The following is a 22,240-nucleotide window of genomic DNA, read 5'->3' on the forward strand; positions in this document are numbered from 1 at the left end:
TCTACATCTCTGCATCTACATCTCTACATCTACAACTCTCTACATCTCTACATCTACAACTCTCTACATCTCTACATCTACAACTCTACATCTCTACATCTACAACTCTCTACAACTCTACATCTCTACCTCTGCATCTACATCTCTGCATCTACATCTCTGCATCTACATCTCTGCATCTACATCTCTACATCTACAACTCTATATCTCTACATCTACAACTCTACATCTACAACTCTATCTCTACATCTACAACTCTCTACATCTCTACAACTCTGCATCTACATCTCTGCATCTACATCTCTGCATCTACATCTCTGCATCTACATCTCTACATCTACAACTCTCTACATCTACAACTCTCTACATCTACAACTCTCTACATCACTACATCTACAACTCTCTACAACTCTAAATCTCTACATCTACAACTCTACATCTCTACATCTACAACTCTCTACATCTACAACTCTATCTCTACATCTACAACTCTACATCTACAACTCTCTACATCTCTACAACTCTGCATCTACATCTCTGCATCTACATCTCTGCATCTACAACTCTGCATCTACAACTCTACAACTCTGCATCTACAACTCTGCATCTCTACATCTACAACTCTACAACTCTGCATCTACAACTCTACAACTCTGCATCTACAACTCTACATCTACAACTCTATATCTCTACATCTACAACTCTATATCTCTACATCTACAACTCTACATCTACAACTCTATCTCTACATCTACAACTCTCTACATCTCTACAACTCTGCATCTACATCTCTGCATCTACATCTCTGCATCTACATCTCTACATCTACAACTCTGCATCTACAACTCTACAACTCTGCATCTACATCTCTGCATCTACATCTCTACATCTACAACTCTCTACATCTCTACATCTACAACTCTCTACATCTCTACATCTACAACTCTACATCTCTACATCTACAACTCTCTACAACTCTACATCTCTACCTCTGCATCTACATCTCTGCATCTACATCTCTGCATCTACATCTCTACATCTACAACTCTATATCTCTACATCTACAACTCTACATCTACAACTCTATCTCTACATCTACAACTCTCTACATCTCTACAACTCTGCATCTACATCTCTGCATCTACATCTCTGCATCTACAACTCTGCATCTACAACTCTACAACTCTGCATCTACAACTCTGCATCTACATCTCTACATCTACAACTCTCTACATCTACAACTCTACAACACTCTACATCTACAACTCTACATCTACATCTCTGCATCTACAACTCTGCATCTACAACTCTGCATCTACATCTCTGCATCTACAACTCTCTGCATCTACAACTCTCTGCATCTACAACTCTCTACATCTACAACTCTACATCTACAACTCTCTACAACTCTACATCTACAACTCTCTACATCTACAACTCTCTACATCTACAACTCTCTACATCACTACATCTACAACTCTCTACAACTCTACATCTCTACATTTACAACTCTACATCTCTACATCTACAACTCTCTACATCTACAACTCTATCTCTACATCTACAACTCTACATCTACAACTCTCTACATCTCTACAACTCTGCATCTACATCTCTGCATCTACATCTCTGCATCTACAACTCTGCATCTACAACTCTACAACTCTGCATCTACAACTCTGCATCTCTACATCTACAACTCTACAACTCTGCATCTACAACTCTACAACTCTGCATCTACAACTCTACATCTACAACTCTATATCTCTACATCTACAACTCTACATCTACAACTCTATCTCTACATCTACAACTCTCTACATCTCTACAACTCTGCATCTACATCTCTGCATCTACATCTCTGCATCTACATCTCTGCATCTACATCTCTACATCTACAACTCTGCATCTACAACTCTACAACTCTGCATCTACAACTCTGCATCTACATCTCTACATCTACAACTCTCTACATCTACAACTCTACAACACTCTACATCTACAACTCTACATCTACATCTCTGCATCTACAACTCTGCATCTACAACTCTGCATCTACATCTCTGCATCTACAACTCTCTGCATCTACAACTCTCTGCATCTACAACTCTCTACATCTACAACTCTACATCTACAACTCTCTACAACTCTACATCTACAACTCTCTACATCTACAACTCTCTACATCTACAACTCTCTACATCACTACATCTACAACTCTCTACAACTCTAAATCTCTACATCTACAACTCTACATCTCTACATCTACAACTCTCTACATCTACAACTCTATCTCTACATCTACAACTCTACATCTACAACTCTCTACATCTCTACAACTCTGCATCTACATCTCTGCATCTACAACTCTGCATCTACAACTCTACAACTCTGCATCTACAACTCTGCATCTCTACATCTACAACTCTACAACTCTGCATCTACAACTCTACAACTCTGCATCTACAACTCTACATCTACAACTCTATATCTCTACATCTACAACTCTATATCTCTACATCTACAACTCTACATCTACAACTCTATCTCTACATCTACAACTCTCTACATCTCTACAACTCTGCATCTACATCTCTGCATCTACATCTCTGCATCTACATCTCTACATCTACAACTCTGCATCTACAACTCTACAACTCTGCATCTACATCTCTGCATCTACATCTCTACATCTACAACTCTCTACATCTCTACATCTACAACTCTCTACATCTCTACATCTACAACTCTACATCTCTACATCTACAACTCTCTACAACTCTACATCTCTACCTCTGCATCTACATCTCTGCATCTACATCTCTGCATCTACAACTCTGCATCTACAACTCTCTACATCTAAAACTCTCTACATCTACAACTCTACATCTACAAATCTACAACTCTCTACATCTCTACATCTACATCTCTACATCTACAACTCTACATCTACAACTCTACATCTCTACCTCTGCATCTACAACTCTACATCTACAACTCTGCATCTACAACTCTACATCTACAACTCTGCATCTACAACTCTACATCTACAACTCTGCATCTACAACTCTCTACATCTAAAACTCTACATCTACAACTCTACATCTACAACTCTCTACATCTACAACTCTACATCTACAAATCTACAACTCTACAACTCTCTATATCTCTACATCTACAACTCTACATCTAGAACTCTACATCTACATCTCTACAACTCTACATCTCTACATCTCTGCATCTACAACTCTGCATCTACAACTCTGCATCTACATCTCTACATCTACAACTCTCTACATCTACAACTCTACAACACTCTACATCTACAACTCTACATCTACAACTCTACATCTACAACTCTACATCTCTGCATCTACAACTCTGCATCTACAACTCTGCATCTACAACTCTCTGCATCTACAACTCTCTACATCTACAACTCTACATCTACAACTCTCTACAACTCTACATCTACAACTCTCTACATATACAACTCTCTACATCACTAGATCTACAACTCTCTACAACTCTACATCTCTACATCTACAACTCTCTACAACTCTACATCTACATCTCTACAACTCTGCATCTACAACTCTACAACTCTGCATCTACAACTCTGCATCTCTACATCTCTACATCTACAACTCTACATCTACAACTCTACAACACTCTACATCTACAACTCTACATCTACAACTCTACATCTCTGCATCTACAACTCTGCATCTACAACTCTGCATCTACAACTCTCTACATCTACAACTCTCTGCATCTACAACTCTCTACATCTACAACTCTACATCTACAACTCTCTACAACTCTACATCTACAACTCTCAACAACTCTACATCTACAACTCTCTACATCTCTACATCTACAACTCTCTACATCTACAACTCTCTACATCACTACATCTACAACTCTCTACAACTCTACATCTCTACATCTACAACTCTACAACACTCTACATCTACAACTCTACATCTACATCTCTGCATCTACAACTCTGCATCTACAACTCTGCATCTACATCTCTGCATCTACAACTCTCTGCATCTACAACTCTCTGCATCTACAACTCTCTACATCTACAACTCTACATCTACAACTCTCTACAACTCTACATCTACAACTCTCTACATCTACCACTCTCTACATCTACAACTCTACATCTCTACATCTACAACTCTCTACATCTACAACTCTATCTCTACATCTACAACTCTACATCTACAACTCTCTACATCTCTACAACTCTGCATCTACATCTCTGCATCTACATCTCTGCATCTACAACTCTGCATCTACAACTCTACAACTCTGCATCTACAACTCTGCATCTCTACATCTACAACTCTACAACTCTGCATCTACAACTCTACAACTCTGCATCTACAACTCTACATCTACAACTCTATATCTCTACATCTACAACTCTATATCTCTACATCTACAACTCTACATCTACAACTCTATCTCTACATCTACAACTCTCTACATCTCTACAACTCTGCATCTACATCTCTGCATCTACATCTCTGCATCTACATCTCTACATCTACAACTCTGCATCTACAACTCTACAACTCTGCATCTACATCTCTGCATCTACATCTCTACATCTACAACTCTCTACATCTCTACATCTACAACTCTCTACATCTCTACATCTACAACTCTACATCTCTACATCTACAACTCTCTACAACTCTACATCTCTACCTCTGCATCTACATCTCTGCATCTACATCTCTGCATCTACAACTCTGCATCTACAACTCTCTACATCTAAAACTCTCTACATCTACAACTCTACATCTACAAATCTACAACTCTCTACATCTCTACATCTACATCTCTACATCTACAACTCTACATCTACAACTCTACATCTCTACCTCTGCATCTACAACTCTACATCTACAACTCTGCATCTACAACTCTACATCTACAACTCTGCATCTACAACTCTACATCTACAACTCTGCATCTACAACTCTCTACATCTAAAACTCTACATCTACAACTCTACATCTACAACTCTCTACATCTACAACTCTACATCTACAAATCTACAACTCTACAACTCTCTATATCTCTACATCTACAACTCTACATCTAGAACTCTACATCTACATCTCTACAACTCTACATCTCTACATCTCTGCATCTACAACTCTGCATCTACAACTCTGCATCTACATCTCTACATCTACAACTCTCTACATCTACAACTCTACAACACTCTACATCTACAACTCTACATCTACAACTCTACATCTACAACTCTACATCTCTGCATCTACAACTCTGCATCTACAACTCTGCATCTACAACTCTCTGCATCTACAACTCTCTACATCTACAACTCTACATCTACAACTCTCTACAACTCTACATCTACAACTCTCTACATATACAACTCTCTACATCACTAGATCTACAACTCTCTACAACTCTACATCTCTACATCTACAACTCTCTACAACTCTACATCTACATCTCTACAACTCTGCATCTACAACTCTACAACTCTGCATCTACAACTCTGCATCTCTACATCTCTACATCTACAACTCTACATCTACAACTCTACAACACTCTACATCTACAACTCTACATCTACAACTCTACATCTCTGCATCTACAACTCTGCATCTACAACTCTCTACATCTACAACTCTCTGCATCTACAACTCTCTACATCTACAACTCTACATCTACAACTCTCTACAACTCTACATCTACAACTCTCAACAACTCTACATCTACAACTCTCTACATCTCTACATCTACAACTCTCTACATCTACAACTCTCTACATCACTACATCTACAACTCTCTACAACTCTACATCTCTACATCTACAACTCTACATCTCTACATCTACAACTCTCTACAACACTACATCTACATCTCTACATCTACAACTCTGCATCTACATCTACAACTCTACATCTACATCTCTACAACTCTACATCTCTACATCTCTGCATCTACAATTCTGCATCTACAACTCTGCATCTCTACAACTCTGCATCTACAACTCTGCATCTACAACTCTATATCTCTACATCTACAACTCTATCTCTACATCTACAACTCTACATCTACAACTCTCTACAACTCTGCATCTACAACTCTGCATCTACAACTCTGCATCTCTACATCTACAACTCTACATCTACAACTCTATATCTCTACATCTACAACTCTATCTCTACATCTACAACTCTACATCTACAACTCTCTACAACTCTGCATCTACATCTCTGCATCTACATCTCTGCATCTACAACTCTGCATCTACAACTCTCTACATCTAAAACTCCCTACATCTACAACTCTACATCTACAACTCTACATCTACAAATCTACAACTCTCTACATCTCTACATCTACAACTCTACATCTACATCTCTACATCTACAACTCTACATCTACAACTCTACATCTCTACCTCTGCATCTACAACTCTACATCTACAACTCTGCATCTACAACTCTACATCTCTACCTCTGCATCTACAACTCTACATCTACAACTCTGCATCTACAACTCTACATCTACAACTCTGCATCTACAACTCTCTACATCTACAACTCTACATCTACAACTCTACATCTACAACTCTCTACATCTACAACTCTACATCTACAAATCTACAACTCTACAACTCTCTACATCTCTACATATACATCTCTACATCTACAACTCTACATCTACAACTCTACATCTCTACAACTCTACATCTCTACAACTCTCTATATCTCTACATCTACAACTCTACATCTAGAACTCTACATCTACAACTCTCTACATCTACAACTCTACATCTACAACTCTCTACGTCTCAACAACTCTCTACACCTCTACATCTCTACCTCTGCATCTACAACTCTGCATCTACAACTCTCTACATCTACAACTCTACATCTACATCTCTGCATCTACATCTCTACATCTACAACTCTACATCTACAACTCTACAACACTCTACATCTACAACTCTACATCTACAACTCTGCATCTACAACTCTACATCTCTACATCTCTGCATCTACAACTCTGCATCTACAACTCTGCATCTACATCTCTACATCTACAACTCTCTACATCTACAACTCTACAACACTCTACATCTACAACTCTACATCTACAACTCTACATCTACATCTCTGCATCTACAACTCTGCATCTACAACTCTGCATCTACAACTCTCTACATCTACAACTCTCTGCATCTACAACTCTCTACATCTACAACTCTACATCTACAACTCTCTACAACTCTGCATCTACATCTCTACATCTACAACTCTCTACATCTACAACTCTACAACTCTCTGCATCTACAACTCTCTACATCACTACATCTACAACTCTCTACATCTCTACATCTCTACATCTACAACTCTACATCTCTACAACTCTGCATCTACAACTCTGCATCTACAACTCTGCATCTACAACTCTCTACATCTACAACTCTACAACACTCTACATCTACAACTCTACATCTACAAATCTACATCTCTGCATCTACAACTCTGCATCTACAACTCTGCATCTACATCTCTGCATCTACAACTCTCTACATCTACAACTCTCTGCATCTACAACTCTCTACATCTACAACTCTACATCTACAACTCTCTACAACTCTACATCTACAACTCTCTACAACTCTACATCTACAACTCTCTACATCTACAACTCTCTACATCTACAACTCTCTACATCACTACATCTACAACTCTCTACAACTCTACATCTCTACATCTACAACTCTACATCTCTACATCTACAACTCTCTACAACTCTACATCTACATCTCTACATCTACAACTCTGCATCTACATCTACAACTCTACATCTACATCTACATCTCTACAACTCTGCATCTACAACTCTACAACTCTATATCTCTACATCTACAACTCTATCTCTACATCTACAACTCTACATCTACAACTCTCTACAACTCTGCATCTACATCTCTGCATCTACATATCTGCATCTACAACTCTGCATCTACATCTCTACATCTACAACTCTGCATCTACAACTCTACATCTCTACATCTACAACTCTCTACAACTCTACATCTACAACTCTGCATCTACAACTCTACATCTACATCTCTACAACTCTGGATCTACATCTCTACATCTACAACTCTGCATCTACAACTCTACATCTACAACTCTATATCTCTACATCTACAACTCTATCTCTACATCTACAACTCTACATCTACAACTCTCTACAACTCTGCATCTACATCTCTGCATCTACAACTCTGCATCTACATCTCTACATCTACAACTCTGCATCTACAACTCTGCATCTCTACATCTACAACTCTGCATCTCTACATCTACAACTCTACAACTCTGCATCTACAACTCTACAACTCTGCATCTACAACTCTACATCTACAACTCTATATCTCTACATCTACAACTCTACATCTACAACTCTATCTCTACATCTACAACTCTACATCTACAACTCTCTACATCTCTACAACTCTGCATCTACATCTCTGCATCTCCATCTCTGCATCTACAACTCTACATCTACAACTCTCTACAACTCTACATCTACAACTCTCTACAACTCTACATCTACAACTCTCTACATCTACAACTCTCTACATCTACAACTCTCTACATCACTACATCTACAACTCTCTACAACTCTACATCTCTACATCTACAACTCTACATCTCTACATCTACAACTCTCTACAACTCTACATCTACATCTCTACATCTACAACTCTGCATCTACATCTACAACTCTACATCTACATCTACATCTCTACAACTCTGCATCTACAACTCTACAACTCTATATCTCTACATCTACAACTCTATCTCTACATCTACAACTCTACATCTACAACTCTCTACAACTCTGCATCTACATCTCTGCATCTACATATCTGCATCTACAACTCTGCATCTACATCTCTACATCTACAACTCTGCATCTACATCTCTGCATCTACATCTCTGCATCTACAACTCTGCATCTACATCTCTACATCTACAACTCTCTACATCTCTACATCTACAACTCTCTACATCTCTACATCTACAACTCTCTACAACTCTACATCTACAACTCTGCATCTACAACTCTACATCTACATCTCTACAACTCTGGATCTACATCTACAACTCTGCATCTACAACTCTACATCTACAACTCTATATCTCTACATCTACAACTCTATCTCTACATCTACAACTCTACATCTACAACTCTCTACAACTCTGCATCTACATCTCTGCATCTACAACTCTGCATCTACATCTCTACATCTACAACTCTGCATCTACAACTCTACAACTCTGCATCTACAACTCTGCATCTCTACATCTACAACTCTGCATCTCTACATCTACAACTCTACAACTCTGCATCTACAACTCTACAACTCTGCATCTACAACTCTATATCTCTACATCTACAACTCTACATCTACAACTCTATCTCTACATCTACAACTCTACATCTACAACTCTCTACATCTCTACAACTCTGCATCTACATCTCTGCATCTCCATCTCTGCATCTACAACTCTACAACTCTGCATCTACAACTCTGCATCTCTACATCTACAACTCTGCATCTACAACTCTACATCTACAACTCTATATCTCTACATCTACAACTCTACATCTACAACTCTATCTCTACATCTACAACTCTCTACATCTCTACAACTCTGCATCTACATCTCTGCATCTACATCTCTGCATCTACATCTCTGCATCTACAACTCTGCATCTACAACTCTACAACTCTGCATCTACAACTCTGCATCTACATCTCTACATCTACAACTCTCTACATCTACAACTCTACAACACTCTACATCTACAACTCTACATCTACATCTCTGCATCTACAACTCTGCATCTACAACTCTGCATCTACATCTCTGCATCTACAACTCTCTACATCTACAACTCTCTGCATCTACAACTCTCTACATCTACAACTCTACATCTACAACTCTCTACAACTCTACATCTACAACTCTCTACAACTCTACATCTACAACTCTCTACATCTCTACATCTACAACTCTCTACATCTACAACTCTCTACATCACTACATCTACAACTCTCTACAACTCTACATCTCTACATCTACAACTCTACATCTACAACTCTCTACATCTCTACAACTCTGCATCTACATCTCTGCATCTACATCTCTGCATCTACAACTCTGCATCTACAACTCTACAACTCTGCATCTACAACTCTGCATCTCTACATCTACAACTCTACAACTCTGCATCTACAACTCTACAACTCTGCATCTACAACTCTACATCTACAACTCTATATCTCTACATCTACAACTCTATATCTCTACATCTACAACTCTACATCTACAACTCTATCTCTACATCTACAACTCTCTACATCTCTACAACTCTGCATCTACATCTCTGCATCTACATCTCTGCATCTACATCTCTGCATCTACATCTCTACATCTACAACTCTGCATCTACAACTCTACAACTCTGCATCTACAACTCTGCATCTACATCTCTACATCTACAACTCTCTACATCTACAACTCTACAACACTCTACATCTACAACTCTACATCTACATCTCTGCATCTACAACTCTGCATCTACAACTCTGCATCTACATCTCTGCATCTACAACTCTCTGCATCTACAACTCTCTGCATCTACAACTCTCTACATCTACAACTCTACATCTACAACTCTCTACAACTCTACATCTACAACTCTCTACATCTACAACTCTCTACATCTACAACTCTCTACATCACTACATCTACAACTCTCTACAACTCTAAATCTCTACATCTACAACTCTACATCTCTACATCTACAACTCTCTACATCTACAACTCTATCTCTACATCTACAACTCTACATCTACAACTCTCTACATCTCTACAACTCTGCATCTACATCTCTGCATCTACATCTCTGCATCTACAACTCTGCATCTACAACTCTACAACTCTGCATCTACAACTCTGCATCTCTACATCTACAACTCTACAACTCTGCATCTACAACTCTACAACTCTGCATCTACAACTCTACATCTACAACTCTATATCTCTACATCTACAACTCTATATCTCTACATCTACAACTCTACATCTACAACTCTATCTCTACATCTACAACTCTCTACATCTCTACAACTCTGCATCTACATCTCTGCATCTACATCTCTGCATCTACATCTCTACATCTACAACTCTGCATCTACAACTCTACAACTCTGCATCTACAACTCTGCATCTACATCTCTACATCTACAACTCTCTACATCTACAACTCTACAACACTCTACATCTACAACTCTACATCTACATCTCTGCATCTACAACTCTGCATCTACAACTCTGCATCTACATCTCTGCATCTACAACTCTCTACATCTACAACTCTCTGCATCTACAACTCTCTACATCTACAACTCTACATCTACAACTCTCTACAACTCTACATCTACAACTCTCTACATCTCTACATCTACAACTCTCTACATCTACAACTCTCTGCATCACTACATCTACAACTCTCTACAACTCTACATCTCTACATCTACAACTCTACATCTCTACATCTACAACTCTCTACAACTCTACATCTACATCTCTACATCTACAACTCTGCATCTACATCTACAACTCTACATCTCTACAACTCTGCATCTACAACTCTGCATCTACAACTCTACAACTCTGCATCTACAACTCTACATCTACAACTCTATATCTCTACATCTACAACTCTATCTCTACATCTACAACTCTAAATCTACAACTCTCTACAACTCTGCATCTACATCTCTGCATCTACAACTCTGCATCTACATCTCTACATCTACAACTCTGCATCTACAACTCTACATCTCTACATCTACAACTCTCTACAACTCTACATCTACATCTCTACATCTACAACTCTGCATCTACAACTCTATATCTCTACATCTACAACTCTATCTCTACATCTACAACTCTCTACAACTCTGCATCTACATCTCTGCATCTACATCTCTGCATCTACAACTCTGCATCTACATCTCTACATCTACAACTATCTACATCTCTACATCTACAACTCTCTACATCTCTACATCTACAACTCTCTACAACTCTACATCTCTACCTCTGCATCTACATCTCTGCATCTACATCTCTGCATCTACAACTCTGCATCTACAACTCTCTACATCTAAAACTCTCTACATCTACAACTCTACATCTACAAATCTACAACTCTCTACATCTCTACATCTACATCTCTACATCTACAACTCTACATCTACAAATCTACATCTCTACCTCTACATCTACAACTCCGCATCTACAACTCTACATCTACAACTCTGCATCTACAACTCTCTACATCTAAAACTCTACATCTACAACTCTACATCTACAACTCTCTACATCTACAACTCTACATCTACAAATCTACAACTCTACAACTCTCTACATCTACATCTCTACATCTACAACTCTACATCTCTACAACTCTACATCTACAACTCTCTATATCTCTACATCTACAACTCTACATCTACAACTCTACATCTAGAACTCTACAACTCTACATCTCTACATCTCTGCATCTACAACTCTGCATCTACAACTCTGCATCTACATCTCTACATCTACAACTCTCTACATCTACAACTCTACAACACTCTACATCTACAACTCTACATCTACAACTCTACATCTCTGCATCTACAACTCTGCATCTACAACTCTGCATCTACAACTCTCTGCATCTACAACTCTCTACATCTACAACTCTACATCTACAACTCTCTACAATTCTACATCTACAACTCCCTACATCTCTACATCTACAACTCTATATCTCTACATCTACAACTCTACATCTACAACTCTATCTCTACATCTACAACTCTCTACATCTCTACAACTCTGCATCTACATCTCTGCATCTACATCTCTGCATCTACATCTCTGCATCTACATCTCTACATCTACAACTCTGCATCTACAACTCTACAACTCTGCATCTGCAACTCTGCATCTACATCTCTACATCTACAACTCTCTACATCTACAACTCTACAACACTCTACATCTACAACTCTACATCTACATCTCTGCATCTACAACTCTGCATCTACAACTCTGCATCTACATCTCTGCATCTACAACTCTCTACATCTACAACTCTCTGCATCTACAACTCTCTACATCTACAACTCTACATCTACAACTCTCTACAACTCTACATCTACAACTCTCTACAACTCTACATCTACAACTCTCTAAATCTCTACATCTACAACTCTCTACATCTACAACTCTCTGCATCACTACATCTACAACTCTCTACAACTCTACATCTCTACATCTACAACTCTACATCTCTACATCTACAACTCTCTACAACTCTACATCTACATCTCTACATCTACAACTCTGCATCTACATCTACAACTCTACATCTCTACAACTCTGCATCTACAACTCTGCATCTACAACTCTACAACTCTGCATCTACAACTCTACATCTACAACTCTATATCTCTACATCTACAACTCTATCTCTACATCTACAACTCTAAATCTACAACTCTCTACAACTCTGCATCTACATCTCTGCATCTACAACTCTGCATCTACATCTCTACATCTACAACTCTGCATCTACAACTCTACAACTCTACATCTACAACTCTCTACAACTCTACATCTCTACATCTACAACTCTGCATCTACAACTCTATATCTCTACATCTACAACTCTATCTCTACATCTACAACTCTACATCTACAACTCTCTACAACTCTGCATCTACATCTCTGCATCTACATCTCTGCGTCTACAACTCTGCATCTACATCTCTACATCTACAACTCTCTACATCTCTACATCTACAACTCTACATCTCTACATCTACAACTCTCTACAACTCTACATCTCTACCTCTGCATCTACATCTCTGCATCTACATCTCTGCATCTACAACTCTGCATCTACAACTCTCTACATCTAAAACTCTCTACATCTACAACTCTACATCTACAAATCTACAACTCTCTACATCTCTACATCTACATCTCTACATCTACATCTCTACATCTACAACTCTACATCTACAACTCTACATCTCTACCTCTGCATCTACAACTCTACATCTACAACTCTGCATCTACAACTCTACATCTACAACTCTGCATCTACAACTCTCTACATCTAAAACTCTACATCTACAACTCTACATCTACAACTCTCTACATCTACAACTCTACATCTACAAATCTACAACTCTACAACTCTCTACATCTCTACATCTACATCTCTACATCTACAACTCTACATCTCTACAACTCTACATCTACAACTCTCTATATCTCTACATCTACAACTCTACATCTACAACTCTACATCTAGAACTCTACAACTCTACATCTCTACATCTCTGCATCTACAACTCTGCATCTACAACTCTGCATCTACATCTCTACATCTACAACTCTCTACATCTACAACTCTACAACACTCTACATCTACAACTCTACATCTACAACTCTACATCTACAACTCTACATCTCTGCATCTACAACTCTGCATCTACAACTCTGCATCTACAACTCTCTGCATCTACAACTCTCTACATCTACAACTCTACATCTACAACTCTCTACAACTCTACATCTACAACTCTCTACAGTTCTACATCTACAACTCCCTACATCTCTACATCTACAACTCTCTACATATACAACTCTCTACATCACTAGATCTACAACTCTCTACAACTCTACATCTCTACATCTACAACTCTCTACAACTCTACATCTACATCTCTACAACTCTGCATCTACAACTCTACAACTCTGCATCTAAAACTCTGCATCTCTACATCTCTACATCTACAACTCTACATCTACAACTCTACAACACTCTACATCTACAACTCTACATCTACAACTCTACATCTCTGCATCTACAACCCTGCATCTACAACTCTGCATCTACAACTCTCTACATCTACAACTCTCTGCATCTACAACTCTCTACATCTACAACTCTACATCTACAACTCTCTACATCTCTACATCTACAACTCTCTACATCTACAACTCTCTACATCACTACATCTACAACTCTCTACAACTCTACATCTACAACTCTACATCTCTACATCTACAACTCTCTACAACTCTACATCTCTACATCTACAACTCTGCATCTACATCTACAACTCTACATCTACATCTCTACAACTCTACATCTCTGCATCTCTGCATCTACAACTCTGCATCTACAACTCTGCATCTCTACAACTCTGCATCTACAACTCTACATCTACAACTCTATATCTCTACATCTACAACTCTATCTCTACATCTACAACTCTCTACAACTCTGCATCTACAACTCTGCATCTACAACTCTGCATCTACAACTCTGCATCTCTACATCTACAACTCTACATCTACAACTCTATATCTCTACATCTACAACTCTATCTCTACATCTACAACTCTACATCTACAACTCTTTACAACTCTGCATCTACATCTCTGCATCTACATCTCTGCATCTACAACTCTGCATCTACAACTCTCTACATCTAAAACTCCCTACATCTACAACTCTACATCTACAAATCTACAACTCTCTACATCTCTACATCTACAACTCTACATCTACATCTCTACATCTACAACTCTACATCTACAACTCTACATCTCTACCTCTGCATCTACAACTCTACATCTACAACTCTGCATCTACAACTCTACATCTACAACTCTGCATCTACAACTCTCTACATCTACAACTCTACATCTACAACTCTACATCTACAACACTCTACATCTACAACTCTACATCTACAACTCTACATCTACAACTCTGCATCTACAACTCTACATCTCTACATCTCTGCATCTACAACTCTGCATCTACAACTCTGCATCTACATCTCTACATCTACAACTCTCTACATCTACAACTCTACAACACTCTACATCTACAACTCTACATCTACAACTCTACATCTACAACTCTACATCTCTGCATCTACAACTCTGCATCTACAACTCTGCATCTACATCTCTGCATCTACAACTCTCTACATCTACAACTCTCTACAACTCTGCATCTACATCTCTGCATCTACATCTCTGCATCTACAACTCTGCATCTACATCTCTACATCTACAACTCTGCATCTACAACTTTACATCTCTACATCTACAACTCTCTACAACTCTACATCTACATCTCTACATCTACAACTCTGCATCTACAACTCTACAACACTCTACATCTACAACTCTACATCTACAACTCTGCATCTACAACTCTACATCTCTACATCTACAACTCTACATCTCTACATCTACAACTCTCTACAACTCTACATCTACATCTCTACATCTACAACTCTGCATCTACAACTCTACAACACTCTACATCTACAACTCTACATCTACAACTCTCTACATCTACAACTCTACAACTCTCTACATCTACAACTCTACATCTACATCTCTGCATCTACATCTCTACATCTACAACTCTACATCTACAACTCTACAACACTCTACATCTACAACTCTACATCTACAACTCTGCATCTACAACTCTACATCTCTACATCTCTGCATCTACAACTCTGCATCTACAACTCTGCATCTACATCTCTACATCAACAACTCTCTACATCTACAACTCTACAACACTCTACATCTACAACTCTACATCTCTGCATCTACAACTCTGCATCTACAACTCTATATCTCTACATCTACAACTCTATCTCTACATCTACAACTCTACATCTACAACTCTGCATCTACATCTCTGCATCTACATCTCTGCATCTACAACTCTGCATCTACATCTCTACATCTACAACTCTGCATCTACAACTCTACATCTCTACATCTACAACTCTCTACAACTCTACATCTACATCTCTACATCTACAACTCTGCATCTACAACTCTCTACATCTACAACTCTACAACTCTCTACATCTACAACTCTACATCTACATCTCTGCATCTACATCTCTACATCTACAACTCTACATCTACAACTCTACAACTCTCTACATCTACAACTCTACAACACTCTACATCTACAACTCTACATCTACAACTCTACATCTACAACTCTACATCTCTGCATCTACAACTCTGCATCTACATCTCTGCATCTACAACTCTCTACATCTACAACTCTCTGCATCTACAACTCTCTACATCTACAACTCTACATCTACAACTCTCTACAACTCTACATCTACAACTCTCTACAACTCTACATCTACAACTCTCTACATCTCTACATCTACAACTCTCTACATCTACAACTCTGCATCTACATCTACAACTCTACATCTACATCTCTACATCTACAACTCTCTGCATCTACAACTCTCTACATCTACATCACTACATCTACAACTCTCTACAACTCTACATCTCTACTTCTACAACTCTACATCTACAACTCTCTACAACTCTACATCTACATCTCTACATCTACAACTCTGCATCTACATCTACAACTCTACATCTACATCTCTACAACTCTGCATCTACAACTCTACAACTCTGCATCTACAACTCTACATCTACAACTCTATATCTCTACATCTACAACTCTATCTCTACATCTACAACTCTACATCTACAACTCTCTACAACTCTGCATCTACATCTCTGCATCTACATCTCTGCATCTACAACTCTGCATCTACATCTCTACATCTACAACTCTGCATCTACAACTTTACATCTCTACATCTACAACTCTCTACAACTCTACATCTACATCTCTACATCTACAACTCTGCATCTACAACTCTACAACACTCTACATCTACAACTCTACATCTACAACTCTGCATCTACAACTCTACATCTCTACATCTACAACTCTACATCTCTACATCTACAACTCTCTACAACTCTACATCTACATCTCTACATCTACAACTCTGCATCTACAACTCTACAACACTCTACATCTACAACTCTACATCTACAACTCTCTACATCTACAACTCTCTACATCTACAACTCTACATCTACATCTCTGCATCTACATCTCTACATCTACAACTCTACATCCACAACTCTACAACACTCTACATCTACAACTCTCTACATCTACAACTCTCTACATCACTACATCTACAACTCTACAACTCTACATCTCTACTTCTACAACTCTACATCTACAACTCTCTACAACTCTACATCTACATCTCTACATCTACAACTCTGCATCTACATCTACAACTCTACATCTACATCTACATCTCTACAACTCTGCATCTACAACTCTACAACTCTGCATCTACAACTCTACATCTACAACTCTATATCTCTACATCTACAACTCTATCTCTACATCTACAACTCTACATCTACAACTCTCTACAACTCTGCATCTACATCTCTGCATCTACATCTCTGCATCTACAACTCTGCATCTACATCTCTACATCTACAACTCTGCATCTACAACTCTACATCTCTACATCTACAACTCTCTACAACTCTACATCTACATCTCTACATCTACAACTCTGCATCTACAACTCTACAACACTCTACATCTACAACTCTACATCTACAACTCTGCATCTACAACTCTACATCTCTACATCTACAACTCTGCATCTCTACATCTACAACTCTACAACTCTGCATCTACAACTCTAAAACTCTGCATCCACATCTCTGCATCTACATCTCTACATCTACAACTCTACATCTACAACTCTACAACACTCTACATCTACAACTCTACATCTACAACTCTGCATCTACAACTCTACATCTCTACATCTCTGCATCTACAACTCTGCATCTACAACTCTGCATCTACATCTCTACATCTACAACTCTCTACATCTACAACTCTACAACACTCTACATCTACAACTCTACATGTCTGCATCTACAACTCTGCATCTACAACTCTGCATCTACATCTCTGCATCTACAACTCTCTACATCTACAACTCTCTGCATCTACAACTCTCTACATCTACAACTCTACATCTACAACTCTCTACAACTCTACATCTACAACTCTCTACAACTCTACATCTACAACTCTCTACATCTCTACATCTACAACTCTCTACATCTACAACTCTGTACATCACTACATCTACAACTCTCTACAACTCTACATCTCTACATCTACAACTCTCTACAACTCTACATCTACATCTCTACATCTACAACTCTGCATCTACATCTACAACTCTACATCTACATCTACATCTCTACAACTCTGCATCTACAACTCTGCATCTACATCTCTGCATCTACAACTCTACAACTCTACATCTACAACTCTACATCTCTACATCTACAACTCTCTACAACTCTACATCTACATCTCTACATCTACAACTCTGCATCTACAACTCTACATCTACATCTCTACAACTCTGCATCTACAACTCTGGATCTACATCTCTACATCTACAACTCTGCATCTACAACTCTACATCTCTGCATCTACAACTCTGCATCTACAACTCTATATCTCTACATCTACAACTCCATCTCTACATCTACAACTCTCTACAACTCTGCATCTACATCTCTGCATCTACATCTCTGCATCTACAACTCTGCATCTACATCTCTACATCTACAACTCTGCATCTACAACTCTACAACTCTACATCTACAACTCTCTACAACTCTGCATCTACATCTCTGCATCTATATCTCTACATCTACAACTCTATCTCTACATCTATAACTCTACATCTACAACTCTCTACAACTCTGCATCTACATCTCTGCATCTACATCTCTGCATCTACAACTCTGCATCTACATCTCTACATCTACAACTCTGCATCTACAACTCTACAACTCTGCATCTACAACTCTGCATCTCTACATCTACAACTCTACAACTCTGCATCTACAACTCTAAAACTCTGCATCTACAACTCTGCATCTACATCTCTGCATCTACAACTCTGCATCTACATCTCTACATCTACAACTCTGCATCTACAACTCTACAACTCTGCATCTACAACTCTGCATCTCTACATCTACAACTCTACAACTCTGCATCTACAACTCTAAAACTCTGCATCTACAACTCTACATCTACAACTCTATATCTCTACATCTACAACTCTACATCTACAACTCTATCTCTACATCTACAACTCTCTACATCTCTACAACTCTGCATCTCTGCATCTACATCTCTGCATCTACATCTCTACATCTACAACTCTGCATCTACAACTCTGCATCTACATCTCTACATCTACAACTCTCTACATCTACAACTCTACAACACTCTACATCTACAACTCTACATCTACAACTCTACATCTCTGCATCTACAACTCTGCATCTACAACTCTGCATCTACATCTCTGCATCTACAACTCTCTACATCTACAACTCTACATCTACAACTCTACATCTACAACTCTCTACAACTCTACATCTACAACTCTCTACATCTCTACATCTACAACTCTCTACATCTACGACTCTCTACATCACTACATCTACAACTCTCTACAACTCTACATCTCTACATCTACAACTCTACATCTCTACATCTACAACTCTCTACAACTCTACATCTACATCTCTACATCTACAACTCTGCATCTACATCTACAACTCTACATCTACATCTACATCTCTACAACTCTGCATCTACAACTCTACAACTCTGCATCTACAACTCTACATCTCTACATCTACAACTCTCTACAACTCTACATCTACAACTCTACATCTACAACTCTGCATCTACAACTCTACATCTCTACATCTCTGCATCTACATCTCTACATCTACAACTCTGCATCTACAACTCTGCATCTACAACTCTACATCTCTACATCTACAACTCTCTACAACTCTACATCTACATCTCTACATCTACAACTCTCTACATCTACAACTCTACATCTACAACTCTCTACGTCTCTACAACTCTCTACACCTCTACATCTCTACCTCTGCATCTACAACTCTGCATCTACAACTCTCTACATCTACAACTCTACAACTCTCTACATCTACAACTCTACATCTACATCTCTGCATCTACATCTCTACATCTACAACTCTACATCTACAACTCTACAACACTCTACATCTACAACTCTACATCTACAACTCTGCATCTACAACTCTACATCTCTACATCTCTGCATCTACAACTCTGCATCTACAACTCTGCATCTACATCTCTACATCTACAACTCTCTACATCTACAACTCTACAACACTCTACATCTACAACTCTACATCTACAACTCTACATCTACAACTCTACATCTCTGCATCTACAACTCTGCATCTACAACTCTGCATCTACATCTCTGCATCTACAACTCTCTACATCTACAACTCTCTGCATCTACAACTCTCTACATCTACAACTCTACATCTACAACTCTCTACAACTCTGCATCTACATCTCTACATCTACAACTCTCTACATCTACAACTCTACAACTCTCTGCATCTACAACTCTCTACATCACTACATCTACAACTCTCTACAACTCTACATCTCTACATCTACAACTCTACATCTACAACTCTCTACAACTCTACATCTACATCTCTACATCTACAACTCTGCATCTACATCTACAACTCTACATCTACATCTACATCTCTACAACTCTGCATCTACAACTCTGCATCTGCATCTACAACTCTACAACTCTGCATCTACAACTCTACATCTACAACTCTATATCTCTACATCTACAACTCTATCTCTACATCTACAACTCTACATCTACAACTCTCTACAACTCTGCATCTACATCTCTGCATCTACATCTCTGCATCTACAACTCTGCATCTACATCTCTACATCTACAACTCTGCATCTACAACTCTACATCTCTACATCTACAACTCTCTACAACTCTACATCTACATCTCTACATCTACAACTCTGCATCTACAACTCTACAACACTCTACATCTACAACTCTACATCTACAACTCTCTACATCTACAACTCTACAACTCTCTACATCTACAACTCTACATCTACATCTCTGCATCTACATCTCTACATCTACAACTCTACATCCACAACTCTACAACACTCTACATCTACAGCTCTACATCTACAACTCTGCATCTACAACTCTACATCTCTA

Source organism: Gasterosteus aculeatus, unplaced genomic scaffold (assembly GCF_964276395.1).
Source record: "Gasterosteus aculeatus unplaced genomic scaffold, fGasAcu3.hap1.1 HAP1_SCAFFOLD_22, whole genome shotgun sequence".
NCBI lineage: Eukaryota > Metazoa > Chordata > Actinopteri > Perciformes > Gasterosteidae > Gasterosteus > Gasterosteus aculeatus.